This window comes from Dipodomys spectabilis, unplaced genomic scaffold (assembly GCF_019054845.1).
Source record: "Dipodomys spectabilis isolate Male_0828 unplaced genomic scaffold, ASM1905484v1 ptg000024l, whole genome shotgun sequence".
Classification (NCBI taxonomy): Eukaryota; Metazoa; Chordata; class Mammalia; order Rodentia; family Heteromyidae; genus Dipodomys; species Dipodomys spectabilis.
In genome coordinates this window covers 15,874,596-15,898,255 of record NW_024870701.1, presented here as the reverse complement: position 1 = coordinate 15,898,255, position 23,660 = coordinate 15,874,596, and the positions used below count along the sequence as shown (strand labels likewise).

Here is a 23,660-nt window from a genome sequence, read left to right as displayed (position 1 = left end):
GGAAGGGATGGGAAGGGGAAACAAAGAAGGAGGCTACAATGCTTGATAAGAAATGTACTCATTATCTTGCCTGTGTAATTGTAACCCCTCTGTACAGTATTTTCACAATAAAAAATAAATAAAAATTTTTTTTAAAAAAGGAAATGGAAAGATTTGGGAAAAAAATCATATTAAGTCAAGTAAGCCAGACTCAAAGAAAATAGGCTGCATGGTTTCCCTCATTTGTAATAATTAGTAAATGTCTAGGATAGTCCTAGCAGAGGATCAAAATAGCTCAATATCTATGTATATGCAACCATATAAAATGATGCTAATTGAAATTAACTCCAAGGTATGGAAATAAGAGGATTTTTGAATGTACAATGTGAAGTTATTTCTTTTTCTTTCATTCCCCCCCCCCCCACTTTGACTTATCCCCTGTTGTCACTGTTTTTGACTTTGATACCCTGTGTCTTGTATTTTATATGTTTATATGATTTGGGGAAGGGAAGGGGAATCATAAAATGGTGAGCAAAGGACAAAGGGTGAACCAATGCAACAGCCATACTCACAAGACATGTTAGAAAGGAACTTTTCAAGTTGGGGGGGAGGGAAGTCAGGGAGGGAGGGAAAGTGGGAGAAAATAAGGGAGAGGGTGACACTGTTCAACAAGAAATATACTCATTACCTTACTTATGTAACTGTAACCCCTCTGTACATCACCTTGACAATAAAATTAAATTAATTTTTTTAAAAAAAGAAGTGAGCTTCTAGGATAGGTTGGCATGGATTTGAAGGAACAAATGGGCCAAGTTAGTCAAACAAGAACCACAAGAGGAGGGAAGCACTGCACAGACATCAATGTGGCCAGATTGGCCCAGTAGGGCCTCTATACCTCCCTTTGCCTCCCACAGCAGGGAGATCTTGACAAATGTCCTTGATTATTGTGTGTGGACTTCCAAGAACAGCAAGCCTACAGAGTCCTGTGAAAACTTAACCTGGCTTGGGCGGGTTTTTCTTGGGGGGACAGGGGTGGCAGCAGTGAGGGAAGGGCAAAAACTGAGACAAGGTTTCACTATATAGCCCAGGCTGGCCTTAAATTCAGGATCCTTCCACCTCAGTCTCCCAAGAGCTAAGATCACAGATGTGTGCCTTCATGCTGGCTTAGACACAGTATATTCAAGTTTACATCGGGAATGAGTCTCTCCCCTTTGCTAAGATGTGTCTCCAGAGACCAGTCAGGACTTGTAGAACAAGAGAAGACAAACACACAGACGCTGTTCCCATATCTTTTGATGGTGATGATCAGCAGCAACAACCCACAGCGATCACAAGGCAGTGCTGGTTTTGTGAGCCTAACTTTAAAAGTCCTACCTCTAGTACAGTAATGGTGGAATATGCATGTGATCAAATTACATTGAAGACAAAGGTAGGAGAATCTCCAGTTCAAGAATAACCTGGGAAAAATTAGAAAGACTATGTAAAAAAAAACAAACAAAAACAAAAAAACAACACCTATAAGCTGGGTACAGTGGCTCACACATGAAATCCTAGCTACTTGGGCTGACATCCAAAAGACTGTAGTTCAAGGCTCCCAGACAAAAAGTTCATCAGACTTCACCCCAGTCCATAAAAATCTGGGTGTGGTGGTACACATCTGTCAGCTACGTAGAAAGCACAATAGGAAGGTCGTAGTCTAGGTTAGCTGAGAGAAAAAGCAAAATCCTATTCAAAAATTAAGAAAAGCAAAAAAAGGGGGTGGAAGCCTGGGAGTATAGATCAAGTGGTAAAGCACTGAGCCCAAGATTTCTAGTACTGTGATGAGAGAGGGAAAAAGATTAAGGAATGTGGCTAAGTGGTAGAACATTTCCTCAGCATCCAGTCCTCTGCTCTAAAGTTGCCATCTCTAGAACTGAACACAACCACAGCTTGTATCTCAGTCCATTTGTGCCATAGAGCCACGACAAAAGTCCACTATGAAGACAAGTACTTGGGAGAGCTGTTCGCATGTCTTGTGAGGAACATCTTCTCAGCCAGCCCCTGGGGCCTGGTAGGAGGCCCTTCCTCCATTCTTGTTCCATCTCTTCCTCCAACCGAGCCAGTAACAGAGCAAGTAGTTCCACAGCTCTCACTATGTAATACTACCTTCAAATATTTTACACATCCATCTACTCCTACACCAGCCTAGAAAAGGGGACATTGTTATTGTCTTCAATTTATACATGCAGAGGTTATCGATTTGAGAGAGTTTGGAGTTTGGAGATCAAGGTACTACACCAGGCTGTGTATCTTCCCTAAAGTTCTCTACTTAACTTCTAAGGCCTTCTGATGTTTAAGCTGTTATTGATGAACCCCCCATCCACTTGCAACTCTGCACCCTGGGGTGAGTGCTCTGAGAGTCAGCTCCCTCCTACATCCTGGAACTCTGAGCATCTGCCTCCAGGCCCAGCTTTAGGCTTTCATTTTGCCACTCTTGGCTTCTCTGTGTGTTGAGCCACCAGGCTGCACACTGGCACCTGCACAGAGGCCCAACTGCTCAACAGCTCCTGCCCACATTTGGCCACTGTGATGAATTCACAGGCCCTGTGCCAAGATGGTCATACCTATGGGCTTGAGGAGGCAATGGTGGCTCAAGTCCAGAGCCCTGGGGAGCAATGATCACAGTAGCCTGGAGCCCAGCTGTCTTCTCCATCACCAGGCAAAGCTTAGGCTGCCCAAGCAGCAAGTGCTATTTCAACCTCTCTCAACTACAACAGAAGCATAAATAGGTTGACCCAGGGGAAAAGTTTGTGACTCAGACTGATGTTCGCCTATTTGTGTCCCAGCAAGAGTTCCAAACTCCATAAACACAACCCTCAAACTGTCCCCTCTAGTGGCCACTCTGCCTAATTTAGGGAAGTCCCTAAGTATCTTTTTATCCAATTGAAAATAGGCTAGTAAACTGAGACCTCTCTGTCCCTCAAACCCAACCCCTACAGAGGGAGGTTCTTTGAGCTCTCTTTCTAGAAGCCATTGCTCTCCTCATCCGACCGCTAGGATTTTGGATTCTTCATTCTTCCTTCCTCCACCTAGCTCCACGGCTCAAGGTGTTCCCCACAAATCAAGTGCGAATCCAGACCTTGGCTCCTTCCCATTTGGATACTTTAAGTCCGTGTTCTGATTTAACAAGAGTTGAAGCTCCTCTGAGGGGCATCCAGTATGTGGCACCATAGGGCCTTGTCCCTGTCCAATCCCAGCCTCATGGTTCCGGCTCCATCCACTTCAGCAATGGAAAGGTCCCACAGACATGATGTTGTCTCTCACCTTTATACTGTCACTCCCCTTGTTCCCCTGCCTACCAAAACTACAGGTCCTGGGACCTGAGTAGGTATCACTTCTTTCTGTTCTGCCTCTCTGCTCCTTGCTGGACAGCTTAGAGCCCACAATAACCCCTAGGAATTCCACTACCACAATAGTAACCACCATATGGTGACACGGTCAATGCTCCCTCCGGCCACACAATATAGGGATTCACCTCATCTGTTTGCTTCTATGCCCAGCACTCAGCAGGTTCTCAATAAACAGTATGCATGAATGAACCCCATGTCTATAGAGCTCTGCCTGGAAGCTTCCATAACACATAGTTCCTTTAAGCCAGAGACCTGCCCTTTGTTCACCTGTATCACCCCACCTGACCTGAATCCTTGTCCACTTCTGGTTCCACAAAACACCCTCCTCATTGCTAAGCTGCCTAAGGCCCTGGGTTGGGTGAGATGAGGCAACCAAAGAGCATCTTCAGTTTTCTACAATGAATGACTCAATGGAACCTCACACCTGACTCTGAAGTACAATGTTCTTCTTCCTCTCTACCTGACCTTTCTCAATTTCAAAAGCACCCCCCCACCCCCGCTATACACACATCTTTCTTGGGCACTAAGGGTGTGGAAGGATGAAGCCTAAGTACGCAGAGCTCTTAGATAGCTTCAGACAGGGACAGTGGTATGACGGAGAATGGGGCCTATATGGAAAGCACGCATCATTCATGTTTGATCTGCACTCCAGCCTCTGAAAAGATGTGCCTGGAAAGGTGAGTGGGGCAAGGACAATGGTTGTTCTAGTACCCAAGCCTGGACCCATAGGCTTGAGTCCAGAGCCCACAGGCCCAGGATACTATACAGAGGACCAACAGCTCACTGTCCTATGAGGCTTAACAAAGCCCTTCCTCCAGAAAAGCTACCAAGAGCAGATTACCAAGCCAACTGCCCAACTGGAGTAGTGAGGCAGTCCATGGTGATAGGGAGCACTAGGGAGAGGGCCTTGAATGACCCAGCGAAACTACATTTATCTCTTACATACTTTTAGTTTTACCAAAAAGCAAAGTAATTCTTTCTCAGAGGAATGATTATCTTTTCCTTCCAAATGAATTTAGGTACAATCCTCAAGTGACATATTCATAACATGTACGTGTAAGATAGTGGTAACATGGATAGTATATAAAAGTTGTGAAGTAGTGTGTCATTCCTGTCTCAGAGGGACTCCAGGATGAAATAATATACCGAAAACCCTGATTCCTCATACATAGGAAGTTCAGGGAGGATTTTAAGATGAATCACAGAAGTTCCTGGTAAAGCCTTGGTTTCCAGTCTCTGAGTGGAACTGGAGCAAGAGGCATGGAAGCACTGGTGGTTGGGCAAGAACACAGAGGCGCCCTCTGCTGGCTGGTACCTGTGATGGCAACAGTGTTCCCAAGGTGGTAATGTAAGTAAGGATGTTCCCACCCTGGGAGCCTGCTGAAGCCACTGCAAGGCTTCAAGAAGGGAAGAGTCCCTTCTTGTCTGGAAATGGAGGAGAAGAGTAGAGGAAGAGGAGGGCAGAGGCTCTAAAAGTTCCCAATGTGCAGACCAAAACCAAAGGCTGAATCCCAAGCAATGTCTCTGTATCCATCCTGTTATCTATTGTGAAACACTGCAATACTTTACTGGACTCAAAGCCTTGAACTTTCAGCGCCTCCCTGATGTCCTAAATAATACAGAGGATAAACATTAAGGAGCATGGCTGTGGAATGAGAGAATGAGAGAGCTTTGGTTTTCCTCCAAGGAAAACAAGAGGTGGCCAGAAGTGGCACTGTGGCTCAAGTGGTGGAGTGCTAGCCTTGAGCAGAAGCAGCTCAGGGGCAGGGCCAGGCCATGAGTTCAAGCCCCAGGACAAGAAAGAAAGGAAGGAAAGGAAGGAAGGAAGGGAGGAAGGAAGGAAGGAAGGAAGGAAGGAAGGAAGGAAAGAAGGAAGGAAGGAAGGAAGGAAGGAAGGAAGGAAGGAAGGAAGGAAGGAAGGAAGGAAGGGAAGGGAAGGAAGAAAAGGAAAGGAAAGCAGAGGAGAGGAGAGGAAGGAAGGAAGGAAGGAAGGCAGGCAGGAAGGCAGGAAGGCAGGAAGGAAGGAAGGGAGGGAGAGAGGGAGGGAGGGAGGGAAAGAGAAAGGGAGAGAGAAAGGGAGGGGGAGGAAAGGAGGGAGGGAAAGAAAGAGAGAGAGGGAAAGAGGGGAAAAGGAAGAAAGAAAGAAAGAAAGAAAGAAAGAAAGAAAGAAAGAAAGAAAGAAAGAAAGAAAGAAAGAAAGAAAGAAAGAAAGAAAGGAAGAAAGGAAGGAAGGAAGGAAGGAAGGAAGGAAGGAAGGAAGGAAGGAAGGAAGGAAGGAAGGAAGGAAGGAAGAAAGAGAAAAGAAAAGAAAAGAAAAGAGAGAGGGAAGGAAGGAAGGAAGGAAAGAAGGAAGAAAAGGAGGGAGGGAAGGAGGGAGGGAAGGAGGGAGGAAGGAAGAAAGGAAGGAAGGGAGGAAGGAAGGGAGGAAGGAAGGGGATGGCAGGGAGAACAGGATGAACAGGAGAACAGACAGCACATTGGAGGGACACAGCGCAGAGGAATGGATGGAAATGAGCTATCTCAGCAGGAACATTCAAGATTTAGCAAGAGGGTAAGGAAATGCATAGCTGCACAGCAGGGCAGAAGATGCTGTGGCATGCCCAAGAAGACCTGAGGAGGAGTCTGCCCCTGGGCAAAGCATCCTTGTTTGTTTTTTTTTTTAATTTAATTTTATTTTATTTGTGAACATACTGTACAGAGGGGTTACAATTACATGGGCAGGATAATGCGTACATTTCTTACCAAGCATTGCATCCTCCTCCTTTGGTTTACCCTTCACATCCCTTCCCAGCCTCCCCACTCCCCCCCAATCCCCAATCCCAATCCTTTTCCTTCTCCCCCCCCCCCCCCCGACGTTGTAAAGCTTGTTTTGGACATGACAACTTGTACTTCTCATTGTTGCAACAGGTAAAGCATCCTTGTTTTAAGCTTTCTGAGTGAGGGATATAAGGCTGTAGACCGTGTGAGAGGTGGAACAAGAGTCTGACAAGTGTCAGTCATAAAGACAGCCATTTCACCGAGATTATAACCTGTTCTGGGAGGTGATGTGGCTTCCAAAGTACATCCCAGGCAACTGTGTATCAAAAAGGCTCCTTTGAAACCCCTGAGTTAATGGGAGATCTGCAAATGTGACATGGAGACCTCCTGTCCCTACTAGTTCCTGGAATGGGCTTCACAGGACTCAGAGAGGAAGTGAAGGAGAGGAGGAGAGATAAAGGGATGGGTTCACCACAGAACCCGCCCCCTCCCCCGGAAGGGCAACCCAGGGGCAGAGGAAGGTCCCGACCACCACAGTGTTTTGGACAGGAGTGACTGAGGGGTGAAATGAGTCACCATTCAAAGAGAAAGCAAAGAAGAAACTGTGGAGCTAGAGTCGGCAAAGATGATTAGCCTTTAGAGTGAACCCTCCAAGATTGGGTGGACTGTGAACAGGAAGGACAAGTAGTGTTCAACTGAGGATGAGGATGGTGGCTGTCTGCACAATCCATTGTGGGGCTTTCCTTCTGGTAGCAGATGGAAAGCACCCAGGTTGGACCTAGGTGCAACCCTCTGGACCTCAGTCTCCCGATGTATAAATTGAGAGAGGCCAACCTGGTACCTCCAGGCTCTAACTCTCAGCCAGGTCAACCACTGGCTTGGGCACTAAACCAGTTCACTATGGCCACAGGCAAGGCCCCTGAGGACTAGTGGAAATTGGCCAAGGAAAAAATCTCTTCAAACCCTGATATTTCCATCATCTCAATCACATTGTTACTTACCACAAGTGCCATGGGAAAAAAGAAACTTGGAGAGAAACCTCAACTCTTGAGACTCAACCCACCATGAATACAAGACCCTTGTGTTCACAAGCAGCAGTTATGACTCAGGCTGGAAAATGTATAGTATATTACAGTAAGAATAATCACGAAACCCCCTGGACCCAGTAATTCCACTCCTATGGGCATTTTAGAGAAACTAATAGGGATACACAAGGAAGCCCAACCAGCATTTATTTGCAACTACAAAAACGACACAAACCACATGTGCGCCAGAGAACTGATAAATTGTAATAATCACAAAATACAATACTACCCAATAGCAAAAATAGATGAGGGTCACATTACCCACATACATCTCACCATGGGACATAGGTTACATATGTTAGCTAGCTTTCCATCACTGTAACAAAATGCCTGAAACGACCAACTTAAAAGAAGGTTTATTTTGACTCACAATCCATGACATGTTGGCCTACTGCCTTTGGGCCTGTGGCAAGGCAATGCATCATAATGGGGACGTGTGGCAGAAAAATGTTGCTCATCTTATGGTGGCCAGGAAGAAAAATCAGAGACTTGGAGTCCTCAGTATCCCCTTGAAGGGCCCGCTCCTAATGGCCTAACTTCCTCCAACCTAGACTCCACCTTTTAAAAGTTGACATAGCTCCCAACAGATCTATGTCTGGGAGCCACGCTTTTAGCACATGGGTCTTTGGGAGACATTAAAAGCCAATCCATAGCACTGTGGTCTCTTGCTACTCAACTAGTTCTTACAGTCTGTGCAAGGTGTTATTCTAAGTGACTAAAATCAGCAGATGAACCCTCTGCCATAATGGCATAGAGTGGGGGAAAAAATCCCAAAACACCACCAAGTAACATGTAGAATAATAGCCCTGTAAAGATTCACGAAGCAAGGAAAAGCAAGGCGGAAAAAGGCACTCTTGTCCTTGTAGGAAAGGTAAAACCACATACTGATAATATTTAAGCTGAGCAGAAGGTTCACTGGCATTCATTTTTATTATTCCTAACACCTTTTTCAATCTAATATATTTTAAAATAATTTTCATTACAGCGTGATTGGAAGAGATAATACTAACAGGTGGAGAGTATTGATGTCTTTCCCTTTAAACTTGAGTATATCACCTGTTCATGATTCTGAATCAAGAGTTCCCTTCCCCACCTCCCCCTCCCCCCAACACACACACCTAGAAGTTTAGCCTCTCTTGGGCAGCAGGGGTTCTCAAGAACATCACTCATAGAATCTGATGCTGCAGATCTCCATAGGGACCTTCCATGTCACATGTTCTTTTCAGGTTTTAGGCCACTTTAGTCCCTTTACATTTAAATATATTATATATATATATATGTAAAACATCCTCCAATCCCTATGTCTCTTTAATTTTCCATATTGAAAAGGAGGGGAATACAATTTACTCAATGAAGGAGCTCTCCATTAGCACTGTAAAGTGGCTAAGGTAGACGGTCCCCAAACCTTGACCACAAATGTAGTGGAAAGAAACATGATCATTACCTTACTGTGCAACACTAACAAGCTGGTCATGTGCCCAAATCTATCAATTGGATAGGAACTTTTACTTAAGCCCCTCTGCCCCACAAAAAATCCTCACCTCTCAGATATCCACAGTCAGACACCCTGCTGCTTAACTAAATCTAACGAAGCACCATCCAAAGCCAGCATGAGCATCGCCAACTGCAACATCTATTTATAAGACTCCAAGTGAGAAAGCTACCATCTGCCCTCCAGACACTCCCTTTATAGCAAAGGATGGTTTGCCTGGGGGTCAGAATCCCCTCCCGAGAGCATGAGCGGCTCGTTGCTATGTGTAGCATTCTCACCAGCAAATAGCAATCCATCCTCGGGGGAGTTAGTGTCAAGAAGCAATTTGAACCAGGATAAACCAGGATTCAGCACAGCGCGTTGGCACAGAGCAGGTGTGAGACTAGGTGGGTCAGCTGTCTAAAAGGGCAGGAGCTGTGAATTAAAGCCCATTTTTCAGGACTCAAGATCTACTAGGCATGATGTAATAAAACAGCCATGTCCTCTTTTTTTTATTATTACTGTAAGAAGTCTAATTAACAAAGAAAGCCAGGGGCATTTAGCAGTGCATGTAGGCTTTGGAGAAACCCTGACCAAATGAGATGACAAATGAGGACCATGGTGCATTTCCAGTGTTATCTGAGGCTAAAGAGGAAAGCCAGGAAGACACAAGACACCAGCCCAGACTTCTCTTGGTTATGATACTTGTAACCTCAAAGGTAAGAGAAGAAGCCCATTCCTTAATTGACCTCAGGATCTCTGTGACCTTTACACAAGGGAAAAAAAATACAGAGTAACAGAGAAGCCAACTGTATGCCTGAGAACCAGTGATCTCTGATCAGAGAGGCAGAGCATTCTATTCCCAGCCCAAGACCCAGGCTCATCATTTCAGGTTCTCATTAGATAGTATGACAGCCCAAATGGAACAAGCCAAAACATCAAGACTCATCAACTGTCCCTGTGGGACCCTATTCGTGTCATGCAAGTTTCTTTCCTTCTAAGATTTTGAGTCTAAGACTCTTGTCCTTGGGCCAAAAGTTTCTCCCCCCACCCCCATCCCCTGGACTGCAGTCACTAGGAGATTTTGTGACTGAAGGATCCTTCTAAGAAGCTACCTACTCAAAGCAGGGCACAGAGGGTCTGGATACAAATAAGACTGAGAATGTGGTCTTCAAGAAGGATACCACCTTGTCAGGGGAAAGTAGTAATGTTCCCTCTATGTGCTGGAAGGTCACACACAGAGAGCACCTAGGAAAGTCATCATGGGAAGGGTGACAGGAGGGGCAGAAAGATACCTTGCAGTAAGCTAGGGTAGCAGAAGGCTCAGCATGTACAGTGCGAAGAGATCACGACCATGGCAGATCTGATCTTTCTGGGTGGCTCAGCCTTCTGCACACCCAAACAGAGCTGACATGGAGGCTGTCCTGACACACCATGCATAAGTACCTTCTCCCTTTCACTGCTACATGCCCAGCTAACAAACATGCCCCATGGCTGGCCTACATCCTATGGCCAAATTGTACTCAGAATGGGAACTCACAGGAGCCACCTTATACTCTACACTGTCTATGTCTAGGAAACCAGGGATGGTGGGTGGGGTGGGCAACAGTGGGCTTGGAAGCTCCTCTATGCCCACCACCCCAGCCATCAGCCAGCTGGGGAAGATATAGCACAAAACCATTGCTCCCTTCAGCGCCCTGCACCCAATGCAGCGCCAGCTTCCAACTCAAGGCTGCAAAGACAGGAAGAAGAACTAGTTGCTTGGTTGGAGAAGCTTCTTAGGTTCGATGACAGGTTGTGCTGCAGAGGACACTCACAAGGTACTTAGGAAACCTTTAAGGTTCTTTTATGAGAAATCAGGATTATGTCTTAGTGAATCATTAGAAAACCTCACTTCAAAAAGGCAGTTTTAAATGTACTCATTACCCTACTCATGTAACTGTAACCCCTCTGCACAATATTTTTACAAAATATATATATATATATATATATATGAAAAAAGGCAGTTTTTGACGATGTAAGCCTCTCTTCTTTGGCTTAATAACTGTAATGGCAGCCATCTGGCTCACAAATTGATACTAGCTTCAAGTATGGCTCCATAGAGTGTGGATGCAGGGAACACCTTAGTACTGATGACCCAGGACTTCCCTACTAGGTCCTGAAAGGGCAGTGGGCCATTGTTGGCTGAGCCACACATTCTCATGCAGATCCATGGAATAACTGCCTGTCAAAACAGAGGGTCAGAAGGAAACTGGCCATGTACAACATATAGAAATTCATCGGGCACAAACACCTTTCACACTGAAACTTCAACTGATTATATATTCTTGTGATCCACATGGAATTTAGAACTAAACCTCAAAACTCTACATTTCCTTTATTTTCAAGCCTGGTAAGGACAAGGAATCTTTAGGCTGTTTATTGCCTATAGGAGAATGAATATTTGACCCAAGTACAATGTTGCATGATTTATGAAATTCCCTGAAACTTGATACAGTAAGCTGATTCCCCCTGCTCCCCCAAGAAAAGAAAACCTGAATTATAAAAGCAAACATCTTGAATGCCTAAGCAAAGAACACCTAAAAAGCCATTTCCTATGCCTTCAAAATGGATGATATAGGACCGACTACTTTAAATTTATCGACTACCTTTGGAAGCATAATGCTGATACAAGCAAATTTGAGAAGAGGGGAAAAAAGGATGACTTCAGGATTTTCATCCCAAGCTTAACTTAATCCAGTGTTCTTGTGTATATCCATCCTTACTAAATGACTCCTATCCTAAGCTATTGCCAAGTTCCTTGTGGTAAAGGGCCTCCGCCAGAGCCCTCCTGTCTCTATAGCAGCTGTCAGCATGGGGTGTGTGCTGGATGAGTGAATAGGAGAGAGAAAGATGAGGCAAAACCAACGCTGTAGGACAAGCCTTGTTCCAGCTCCTGTGCCTCTCTCCACAGGCAAGCATACCCCAAATCTCAGTCTGTCCAATCTTCACATGGTTGCCGTGTCCTCACATGACACCAGTACAGTAGATTTTAAATGATCTCCTTGAACCATTTGTCTGTGGCAAAGGGTCCTTTATGGAATGGTCATGGATGTTAGTAGCAGTTTAGAGACTCAAAAAGCCACCATGATTTGCATGTGGCAGAGGGCCCTCCTCATCTCCGTGAGAGAATTGCGCAAGAAGAGGCAGAGGGAATGAGGGGAATGCAGCCTCAGATGAATGTTATGTGGTTGTGCATGAAGCCCAGGAAGAGAATGAAAATTGCTGCCCTCATGAAACCTTCCCTTCTTCCCCCACATAAGATCTCTGCTTCTTTTGAGGTTGCACAGTATTTTCTACCAATTTTAGCAGGCCCAGATGACTTTGAATCATGATTATTTACATGTAATTGAATTCCTTTCCTAATTCTGTATAACAAATTGCCACAAACATGGCAGCTTAAAACAACACTCATGTATCAACTCAGTTTCCATGGGGCAGGGGTCTAGGCACAGCATTTACCAGTCCCTCTGCTTAGGGTCTCTGAAAGGATGCAGTGAGGTCACATCCCTAGGTTGCAGGGCTGTGGTCCCATCTGAGGCTTGGGGGTCCTCTTCCAAGCTCCTGTGGTTGTTGGCAGAATTCATTTCCTTGCAGCTGTAGAATTCATGGTAACTTACTTCTTCAAGGTCAATGAGATAATGTGATTTCTGGATCATCTTTTAAGGAGATTCATCTGCTGAGGACCATCCTATCTTAAATAATCATCCTCCTTTTAGTTAATCAACAGCTTTGGTACCTGAATTACACCTGCAAAGCCCTCTCACTTTTGACATGTAATATGACTTACTCATATTACTTTTATGACTTACTCAGCCATCACATTCACAAGTCTAGTACTTGAGGGGAGAGGGTTAAAGGGTGCATAGCAGGGCAAAGGGGAGGAATCTCCTAGGCCATCTTGAACCTCTACCACACAGTGCTTACATCACTTTCTCTATTACATTCAAAGCTCATTTTCATTAGAACTTAGTGCCATGAGTGAGTGTGCAAATCCATTACTCAACCCTAAAAAGACTGAGACTGATTTAAAACAGTCAAGTGACACTAATGAATGAAAGAACCAATCTGCCAATCTGTATTAAGGTCTCCAACTACAGAAAAATTGGAAGGCACAGTCGATTTTTTTTTAACATAATGAAACCTAGGATTTAGGAGAGGTCAATGTTTCTGTAACCTTCCAGTTAAGATGAGAAGCTTGGGAAAGACAGCAAGAGAAATCTAAAAATTCTTGGATCATGTTGAGAATGGGTAGATACAAGGGCAGACAGGAATGCAGCCAAGTGAGAATAACTGCCTGTGGGCACTTTCCTCATGGGAACCAGCCACCTCTCTAGTCTTGCCTTGTTTCAAGGGCCAATAGCTTCTGGTCCTCAGGCTCTGGAGAAGATCATGTTTCTTGTGCTTCTGGCCCTACCACATAGATATAAATTCCTATATAGAAACCATGCTATGTGGCTGCTGGTGGCTCATGCCCGAAATCCTAGCTACTCAGGAGGCTGAGATCTGAGGATTGCAGTTTGAAGCCAGCCTGGGCAGGAAAGTCTGCAGGACTCTTATCTCCAATTAACTATCAAAAAAGAACCAGACATGGAACTTTAGATCAAGGAATAGACTTGAGCACTTGAACTTAGGGCTTGGGAAGATTGAGTTCAAGTCCCAGGAAAGAGAGAAAGAAAGAGAGATAGGAAAGAAGAAAGAGAGATAGGAAAGAAGAAAGAGATAGGAAGGAAGGAAGGAAGGAAGGAAGGAAGGAAGGAAGGAAGGAAGGAAGGAAGGAAGGAAGGAAGGAAGGAAGGAAGGAAGGAAGGAAGGAAGGGAGGGAGGGAGGGAGGGAAGGAGGAAGGGAGGGAGGGAGGAAGGGAGGGAGGAAGGGAGGGAGGGAGGAAGGGAGGGAGGGAGGAAGGGAGGGAGGCAGGGAGGCAGGGAGGCAGGGAGGCAGGGAAAGGGGAAGGGGGAAGGGGGAAGGGGGAAGGGGAGACAGGAGGGGAGGGGGACCATACTGACCTCTAGTCCTTTGAAATTATATAAGCAGATAGCTTTCTTTAAGGCAAAGGCAGTATAATACATGCTTGGTAGTAATCTGGAGAGTCTACAGCTTTTGAGACAGCTCAAGAAAAGGGAGAGGTAAAAAGAATCTCTGCTTTCATCTCTTCTACTTTTCATAATTGACTTAGGATCATAGAATCTTACAGGTAGAAGGGACCTACTGAAAGGGCATCCCACAGCCCCTGACCTGAGTCTAGCAGTTCTAATAGGAGACATATTCTCTGCTCTGAGTATTTCCAGTGCAAAGTGGTGTGTTCTACCACTGGGGGAAAAAAGAAACTTTACTTGCCACACACCTGTTTGAAATCAACTCAACTAACGTTTTGAAAATGCCTTATGTGCTGTAAAATAACCAATACCATATACTATATTCCTGCCCGCCCTCCCCCCCACCTCGAGAGCTGCTGACAGACATCTCTAATCAGCTGGGGCGCTCTTTCCTGCTGATGCTGGATGTGGCTTCAGAATCCTCAACAGACTGCTCCAGCAAGGCACCACTGATCAGTTTATGTTGGCAAGAGAAGCAAACTAATTTTCCAACTCTGTTCTGGGAGCTTGTCTGAAGTTAAAAACCACTCTCCTAGAACATCTACTCACTGCTCCTACCCATCTTTAAAAACAACTATTTTGCCCCTTTCTCCAAAAAGAACCCCTTACTTAAACATCTAAACGTACATCTAAACCTATCTCCTGCTTAAACCTTTGTAGGCTCAAGCCTAGCTCCAAGGAGGGGATTTCCTGGGAAGGAAGAGTAGAACACATCATTCCAGGGTAGCCAACAGGCCCCAGCAATGGCAGACATAACTCTGCAGCTGAGAAGGCATGGAATTCCACTCTCCCCATGACCTGGCACCAGATGGGAGTAGAGCCAACCCAATGTATGGGTAATTTGGAAAGTTCAGCTTTAAGGATCTGGGGATAGGTGAGGGTAGGGTAAAGAAAATCAAGGGATATAGAGATAATAAGGATACTGGAAGTCAAATAAAATGAAAACCCACCAAACCGCATATGACTCTTTATCATATATCTAATGCTTCCCCACTCCATGCCTTTTACTCGTGCATTCATGGTTCTTGGTGCAAAGTTTGTACTTACCCACAATCACTCAGTAAGCCCACAAAGGTTTAAGTGGGAGATGGATTTAGATCTGAGTCACTGAACAAAACCAGCACCAAGCTGTATACACAGCTCTTACTTATTCTCTTCTCAGTCATTCAGTCAATGTTTAGTTAACTAGCTGTTGGATGTCTATGAGACTCTCAGCAGGTGCTAGGGCTACAAAGGCTGTTTGTACAATCCTGTTCTACCACTAAGAAATTAATATTCCATCTGTTTCAGAAGCAGGCAAACAACTCATATAAAACAGGTTATCTATATTTGTATGTGTTTTATGTACAAAAATCATGTCATTTAACACAGTGTACTGAACTAGCAAAATCATCAAATAGAAAATTCACTCATTTGGCACTTGGTTTGCTGCATAACAAAAATCAAATTGGGCTGGAGTATTTCAGAGACAAGATCTGTTGAAGGTTCTGATTAGCAAATTCTGTATCCTTCAATTTAGCAGTACAAATCTGAAGCTTCTTTAAGAGTCTTCCCTTTCCTGAAGACATTCTATCATTCATCTATTCCCTCAATCATTCTTTTTCCTGAACTTCAGCACTGGGCCTGGCATCCACAGCATCACAGAACAAGGATTGAAATGTTTAAGTAGCCAAATGTGGTGTAAGAAGTTAGCTCAGGATCTGTGTGTAACACGTGAGAATTTATTACTAGGGAGGTAATTTGATAAGACCAGAACAAAATACTAGGAGCCAACCAAGGTCTACTGAAGATTCTAATATCTGAGTCCCACCATGGAGACTGAGCAGAATACAAAGGATAATGTATGAGTTGGTAGAGGGGGATGATCAAGAAGTTCACAAGCTACAGAAGAGAACAGAACCCTTCCCGACCTGACAGATGGTGGTCTACAGTGACCTGGACGGATGATCAGACAGGATCCAGGTGAGCTCTTACTCCAGAGAAGGGGCCAGGATTTTGTTGTGAGGATGAGAGAAGGCACTGGAGGACCCATGCCAAGGCCTGAGGAGAGCAGGCAGACAGCAATGCAAAAGGTCAGTCCATGCCACAAGGGGCAAAATGAGCCAAAGGGAGATCTGGGAGAAGATGTTTAAAGAAACAAATAATGCTTGATAAGAAATGTACTTGTTATCTTGCCCATGTAATTGTAACTCCTCTGTACGGTATTCTCACAATAAATAAAAAAGGAACAAATACTGGTCTGAAGTCAAAACTCACAACTGGTCAAAAGTTATAATGCATAACTAGAAAGAGACCAGAGGACTTGAAAATGAAACAAAGTATTGAGAAGGCTGAATTTGATGGTGTCTCATTTTAGAGGGAGAAAGGGCATAGGATCTCCTCCTCAAGATGGAGGGCTTCAAGGTGAGGCATGATGCACTCTGTGCTGAGATGATGGACTGAGCTACCAGGCAACTAGCTGGCTGTGATAATATTGGGCTCAGATTGAGACATGGCATACTGGGGATGGAGATACACAGACATGACTAGCCCAGAGGCTGGAGGCACCAGAGAGTAACACAGGCAGGGGAAGACATGGTTTCAACAGTGGTGATCTAGCAGGATGATCCAGTCTACCTTGATTCAACAAACTCCAACATGCAGGAACCTATGAACCTACCAACTGCTTTCTTTCAGCAAATCCTAGCCAAGAAAATAGCATAAATGTTTCTTCAATCATTCCATTCTATAATAAGGCTAGACTTGTAAGTCAAAGCTCTCCCAAAGAAGACCACATGTAAGATAAAGCCTCAGCCAAGAAAATGAAAACTGTTCTCCAAGGCACACAGTGCCAGCAGTTCCTCTGGAAAAGTTGACTGAGTTTGAAAGAAGGCCGGGGGTAGAGACATTGCTGGTATTTATAAAGAGGAAAGATTCCTGATGAACGTATAGCAGCAAGACTGGGTTGTGGAAAATTCTACACTCTATATACGAATGGCCACACAACTGCTTTTCTTTCTTCCTTCTCATTGCAGATAAAAGAAAGTAGGTGTATACATATATATCATATTTTCTTAGTCCAATCATCTACTAAGGGACATCTGGGTTGGTTCCATATCTTAGCGATGGTGAATAATGCTGTGATAAACACAGTTGTGCTGGTAGCTTTAGTATGGCCTTTGATGTCACTCAATAGATGAATGGATCAGGAAAATGTGGTGTATAAATCTTAGCAGATGAGCAGAATAGACAATAGCTACGTACATATGACCATATAAGATGGTGCTAAGTGAAATGAACTCCAAGACAAGGACGCAAAAGGTTTTGCTTTGTTGTTGCTGTTTCTAATATACCATGTGATTTCTTGTTTCTTTTGTATGTTATTCGTTCTATGGTTTATCCTGTCATCACTGTATTTTATTCTGGTACCCTGGTATTGTATATATTTTTATCTGAATTAGGGAAGGGAAGGGGAACAACAAAATGTGAGACAAAGGACAAGAGGGGAAGCAATGCAACAGGGATACTCACAAGACAACATGTTGGAAATGCTCTGCACAACTGGGAAGGACTGGGGGGAGGGAAAGCAGGAAAAAATGAGCGAGGGAGGAGTAACAAATTTGATCAGAAATTTACTTATTATCTTACTTATGTAACTGTAATCCCTTTGTATATCACCTTGACAATAAAAAATAAATAAAAAAGGAAATAGGTGGAGACTTCTGGTAGAGACTAAACTGGAGAGATTGCTTTGGCTGTGACAGATAGGAATAATTATTTCAGTTGAAGCATTCAGAGACCTGATGACATAGCATATCAAGGGTTGTTTAATGTAGTTTTTTTTTACTTATGTAGTTCTATACAAAATGCAAGATGATCTTTAAGATGCATCTAAGCTGGGCCACAGTGACATACAACTGTAATCCTAGCTACTCAAGAGGCCGAGATCTGAAGAATAACAGTCCAAAGCCACCATGAGAAGATAACTTGGTGGATAAAAAGCTCAATCAAGTGACAAGCTTTAGATATTTTGAAATTTGCTGGAGAAAGGAGGTTAAAAACCCGGCATGTTGTACTTGAAAATCAAATTTACAAAAGCAATGGCAGCATAAATTATATCCAATGATAATAAGGTGGTTCTTTTACTCTAGATGACCACAATTCTCACTGCAGAAATTATAATATCATTAATCAGAGACTTCAAATTAAAATGCTTGTGAAGGAAAGAGACAATAAAAAGTAAGAGGAACACTAGGCACTGGTGGCTCATGTCTGTAATCCTAGCTAGGAGGCTAAGGTCTGAAGATCATGGTTCAAAGCTAGCTTGGACAGTAAAGTCCATGAGACTCATCTCCAATTAATGACCAGAAAAGCCAGAAATGGAGCTGTGGCTCAAGTGGTAGATTGCTAGCCTTGAGCAAAAAAGCTCAGGGACAGTGCCCAGACCCTGAGTTTAAGCCCCAAGACTGGAAAAAAAGTGTGTGTGTGTGTGTGTGTGTGTGTGTGTGTGTGTGTGTAACAGCCCCAGCCCCCACAGGTAAAACATTGGGAATAGTAGAGTCTGTAATCCAAGTAAAGGGAGCAGCCTCTTCCAACTCCAAATCAATATGGCCATGCAACCATGAGGGTCTAGTAATGCTATAAGCACTCAGATTTTCAAGAACAGCTAGAAATCCGTATTTTCCACATCAAATCTAATGTTTAAATGTTTGCAATATTTTTTGAATGTTAAGCATACTAGAATAGATGCAGAAACACCTGCAGGACCAATTTGATCATATGAGCTACCAATCTGTGACAGCTGTCATGATGCCCTATCAGGACTAGTCCCACTGCTGACTCAGCGTGGGGGGAGGGGAGGGCTGTCAAGCAACCCCAGGGGCACTGGGAGTTATGACACCACCAGGATACATGGGCTGCTGCATCCTTAATACCAAAGCTAATCCCTGAAATCTATACCAAGAGCAGAGAGCCCTGTAGCAGGAGGGAGGAGACCAGCAGGAGAGGAATCTGACCAGCATGCAGGGAGGATCTAACTTAGCTCAGCAACCAGCCTCTGCTCTTTTTTAGGGCCAGTTTGGTTCCCCTTACTCTTTGGTACACTGACCTCCCTGTGCTCATCAACTCCACTCTGACATGTGCAATATAGACTTCCCCATTGTTCAGGCTTGGAAGACATGGACTTAAATACCACTGGACTGTGTGCCAGCCTCCTCTCACATCAAACCTCTTCCTCTGTTAAGATATGTCTGTGTCTATTGGTGTTGGTGCCAGCAAATCTCATTTGACTATGAACTCTGGTTCCCATTAGGGAATCCCCAAAAGACATGACATTTAGGGGTTTTTCCTGTGGTACCATATGGTTAATGCTGGTTCTGATTTTTTTTTTTGGTCGTGGGGCTTGAACTCTGGGCCTAGGTTCTGTCCCTTAGCTCTTTAGCTCAAGGCTAGCACTCTACCACTTGAGCCACAGCACCACCTCTGGCTTTTTCTACTTATGTGGTGCTAAGGAATTGAACCCAGGGCCTCATGCATGCGAGGCAAGCACTCTACCACTGAGCCACCTTCCCAGCCCCTGCTAATGATTTTTTAAAGGCTTATACTCTTAAGAGGTGTGTGTGTGTGTGTGTGTGTGTGTGTGTGTGTGTGTGTGTGTGTGTGTGTGTGTGTGTGTGTGTGTGTGTGTGTATTCATATGCGCATCAGTGCTGGGCTTGAATTCAGTGCCCTATATTGACCCTTAGTTTTCAGTCAAGGCTGGTGCTCTACCACTCCAGCCACATCTCCATTTATGACCTTTTGCTGGTTAATTGAAAATAAGAGTCTCTCCGATTTCTCTTTCTGTGCTGGCTTCAACCCTTAATCCTCCAATTTCAACCTTCTGGATACCTAGGATTACAGGCATGAGCCACTAGCATCTGAGTGTACTCATTTTTTAAATATCAGATCTCCCCATTTTTAAATGTTGACAACCCTTAAAAGATACCGTGAAAGCAAACAGAGTAGCTGAATTTTGCTTGTAGCATGAAAGGGTTGAGCTAAGTAAGTTTTAGGATCTTATCTAGCTTTTAAAATAACTCTGATAATAACTGAGGTGTTTAGGATTACTTGATATTTTGCTATGGGTGAACTGGCCAATCATATTTCTGCATGGGAAACTAGCCCATTATAAGAGGCAGAGTCTCTTAAGGTACAGCCAAGAAGGGCAGCTGGTTCTTCTCTTCTCTCCCGCAAAGCATGCAATACATGTACAGTTCCTAAACAGACAAGACACATGTGAGACAACACATAAAAGGTGCCAGGCATCTGCTTCAGGGCAGGTTTGGGTCTTGGTTTCATCACGTCAACCCCAGGGACTGATGGGGCCCATGGCCAGTAGCTAGGACTTGGTAATGTTTGAGGAAAGTTCACATTCCCAGGAATATACTAGGTCCTCCTTCTACGAGAATAATCATGAGGTAAAAAATTCCACAGTAGATTTACATTAAATACTGGGTCCTCTGAAAAACTTCAGATCATTAGCTATATGCATCCAAGAATAATAAGTCAGATAAGCATTATTTCTCCGTGCTGTGCAGTTAAGAGCTCTTCCCAGCAGCCTGCTCACATTTGTGGGGAACACTTGGCTGCTCTGTAGTTCAAATCTATCTTTACCTCTCAACAGATACATGCTCAACAGAAAGCGATGGATTCCTAACCCTTCATAGAATAAAAATGAGAGCTGACAGAGGGCTAAAGATAAAAATGAGGAAAAATTGAAAGGGTTCTAAGAGCAGATGTGGGCAGGTGCTGGCTTCTTAGTGTGCTACTGCCTTTGGGCTGTGGGACCAATGCATGATCACCCCAAGTAGAACTCCTGAGGTTGTCTGTGGAGGGCAAACTTCTCCAGAGGACTCGAACAATCAAGCTCTGCACTATTGTCGTCTCTCTCTCTCTCTCTCTCTCTCTCTCTCTTTCTCTCTCTCTCTCTCTCTCTCTCTCTCTCTCTCTCTCTCTCTTCTCTCTCTCTCTCTCTCTCTCTCTCTCTCTCTCTCTCTCTCTCTCTCTCTCTCTCTCTCTCTCTCTTTCTGTGCATTTGCCTCCCCAACTACTCACTCAAGGTAATAGATTTAAAACATGGTTGGGCAAAGGGAGGCAATTCTAGCTTGCTCTTCATTACAAATGTCTGCTGGCTGCTGGCAGCTGATTGCTACTTCAGAAAAAACCTTCATGAGAAGTTTGTCAGAGTCACAGAGAAATGACTCAACATGTGCACTTGGAAGTGATAGTTTTCTTATATAAAAACAAAAAAGTCACACCCTAAGAAATCTGTCATTTATGTGCCCCAGAAGGTACTTTTCCTGGCACAGGCTTCAGTCAGTTAGATCAAAGTAAGCTGATGAATGGGCAGAGTGCCCTGGTTACTGCAACTCTTCTGAGATTCAGCAGACTGGGAGCAGGCACACAAAGACACCTCCCTCTGTGGAAGAGCAGAATGCCTTGCAGTGGTGTGAAGACTTGTTCATTTTCCAGGGATCACATAGAAAGACTCTGGTTACCAGTAAATGGACACATTATTGGAAAGCAAAACAGGAAGTCCCGGCCCTGGTGATAGCAGTGAAACATAGAACCTCCTGATTTCTTAGGAAGAGCTGCCTGCAGTCCAGGTCTTCTTACCTTGCTCTGACATTTTCTGTGTGGATAGAGAAGCAGCAGGTGGTTGCCAGTGCTCTGATCCACCAACATTCTGTTCTGACAGCATGTATCAGAGCAACACAAAAGCTACAGATTTAACAATCACTAAGGCAGAGTGTACTCCCTATCATCAACACACCTTCTGTTGCTGGGGAGCACAGTTCATACCTGTCTACCATTTGAGAGGTGATATAAGCCACTGAACGTCATGAAGCTGGACAATAATTTGATGAGCAATGTGAAGGCCATTGACAGACACTCACTTGCTCATTAGGGAGGGTTTTTCAGTTACACAATATTTTCTTGTCCTAACCATTACATGGCTAGGTCTGATCACTCTCAGGCCCAAAGCTAACTTTCTTCTTGGCTGCCTCTTCCATTAACTTTGCTCACCTCTCTTGCTATAGGTGGTTATGCAATCTACCTCTAATCCATGTGAAATCTGGAAGGTGGGGTATTGAGAAAATTCTTGCCTTTCTGATAAATGGGAGCTGACCATAGCTGAAAGAGCTATGCCCTAGACTGAAATAGATGAAGACAGATGCTTACTCTATTAAAATGAACATCAATGCTCCAAGATGAAGTTCCAAGTAATAATGAAGCCTATGGATGGTTATAATATTACCTCTATAGATTTTTTTCTCTGTGTCAGGGATGACTTTTTGGCAAATTTGAAATGATACATAGTTTAAGCATGATCAGAAACATAATGTCAGTTTGGACTATTCATAATGAGACAACTTTAGGTATATTTCCTGTCATGAAGTTCAACTTATGAATGTTCATATGATGAATGAGAAAAATAAACCAATGGAAGTTTTCCTCCCTCTTTCTAGGCGTTTCCCCTCTTTAAGGAGTTAGACCATTACAAATGGAAATGGGAGAATGGGAATCCAGGCCTAACCTGTCACTTTGGATACAGAAAGAGCCATCTCTGGATATAACTGCAAGACAAAGGCTGTGCTACATTTGTCTACATACCAAAGTATGGCTTCCCTGTAAATGCTTACATAGTATGCAGGACACAACTCATAAACCTTGTCAGTCAGGCATCCTTCCTGACAACCCATGAGGATCTGTGAGAAGCTGGAGGAAAACTAGAAAATAACCCAAAGAGGCTACTGCCCCACCTCACAAACATAGCCATGCATACACCACCAAGCTCAATGAGAGGCCAAGGAGCAGACCTACCCTCACACACATGGCATTTTACCAAAACTAATGAAAACAACACTGACCTGAAAATTGTATGACATGAGACCTATGTTTTCTTTTTTATGTCTTCTCTTGTATGGCTTTCCAAGAGTGCAGAAGAGTCCGTTAGGATGTGCTGGATAACCACCCAGAACATAAGGAACCATCTCAAAACAAGACAGATGAAATGCCTTCCCTCTTTGACTCATTCAGCTCTAACCAGGGACCTCTGATTAAATCACATATCTCTTACATTTCCCTTCATCCAAGGAAATAAAAAGGAGGGAGTTGTGGTGTTTTATATGAACACCAACATGCAGTACGTAGGGTAATAACACAGAAACTGAGAGGCAAATCCTGACCCATGTTGACAGGCTCCAGGGCCTGGACAGAGCCTCTGCTTGCCACACTCAAAAAAAGTAACTTCATTAAGCAAAAGGCTCAACTTTTCCAACTTTTTCAACTAGAAAAACAGAAATATTGAGCTACATGAATTCTCTCCTTCTGTAGATCAAAACTATTCATAGCAGCAATCATTCCTGCAGTTCTTATCCAGTTTTTGTGTAGAGCTGTGTAGGAGACGTTGTTTTTTTGTTGTTGTGGCAGGATCAAATTAACACAAGTGCACAAACACCACTACTACTATGAAAACCCATTGGCTATCTGAACTACAGCAGGAATCCATGCTTGAAAATGCTTTCACAAGAATGGCAAAGAGAATCAATGACATTGAGAATCATTCTTTTCCATGCAAGTTCCCAGACCTATTCAGACACAGGAGAAGATGAGAGATGAACACTTCGATGAAAGTCCCAGGTAATAATTCCAAGTGGGGAAAATATTTTCCTCCAAGAAATCAATTGGCTTCTCAGGTAGCACATGCTACCTGAGCCCAATTAAGGCATTCCTGCCTCTTCAGGTAAGACTGTAAGAATCTGTTAGTTGTATCTTTTACTAGCCTAAAAGAGACTCCAGGTCAAAGTGAGTAAAACTAGCT

The 23,660-nt window shown here is 43.9% G+C and overlaps 1 protein-coding gene across 4 annotated transcripts in view; it reads right to left on the bottom strand.

Annotated features, from left to right (window-relative positions):
- Nucleotides 1-23,660, bottom strand: part of Fhod3 (formin homology 2 domain containing 3) — a 431,422-nt gene that overhangs the window by 216,558 nt on the left and 191,204 nt on the right. The gene's annotated exons all lie outside the window — the stretch shown is intronic.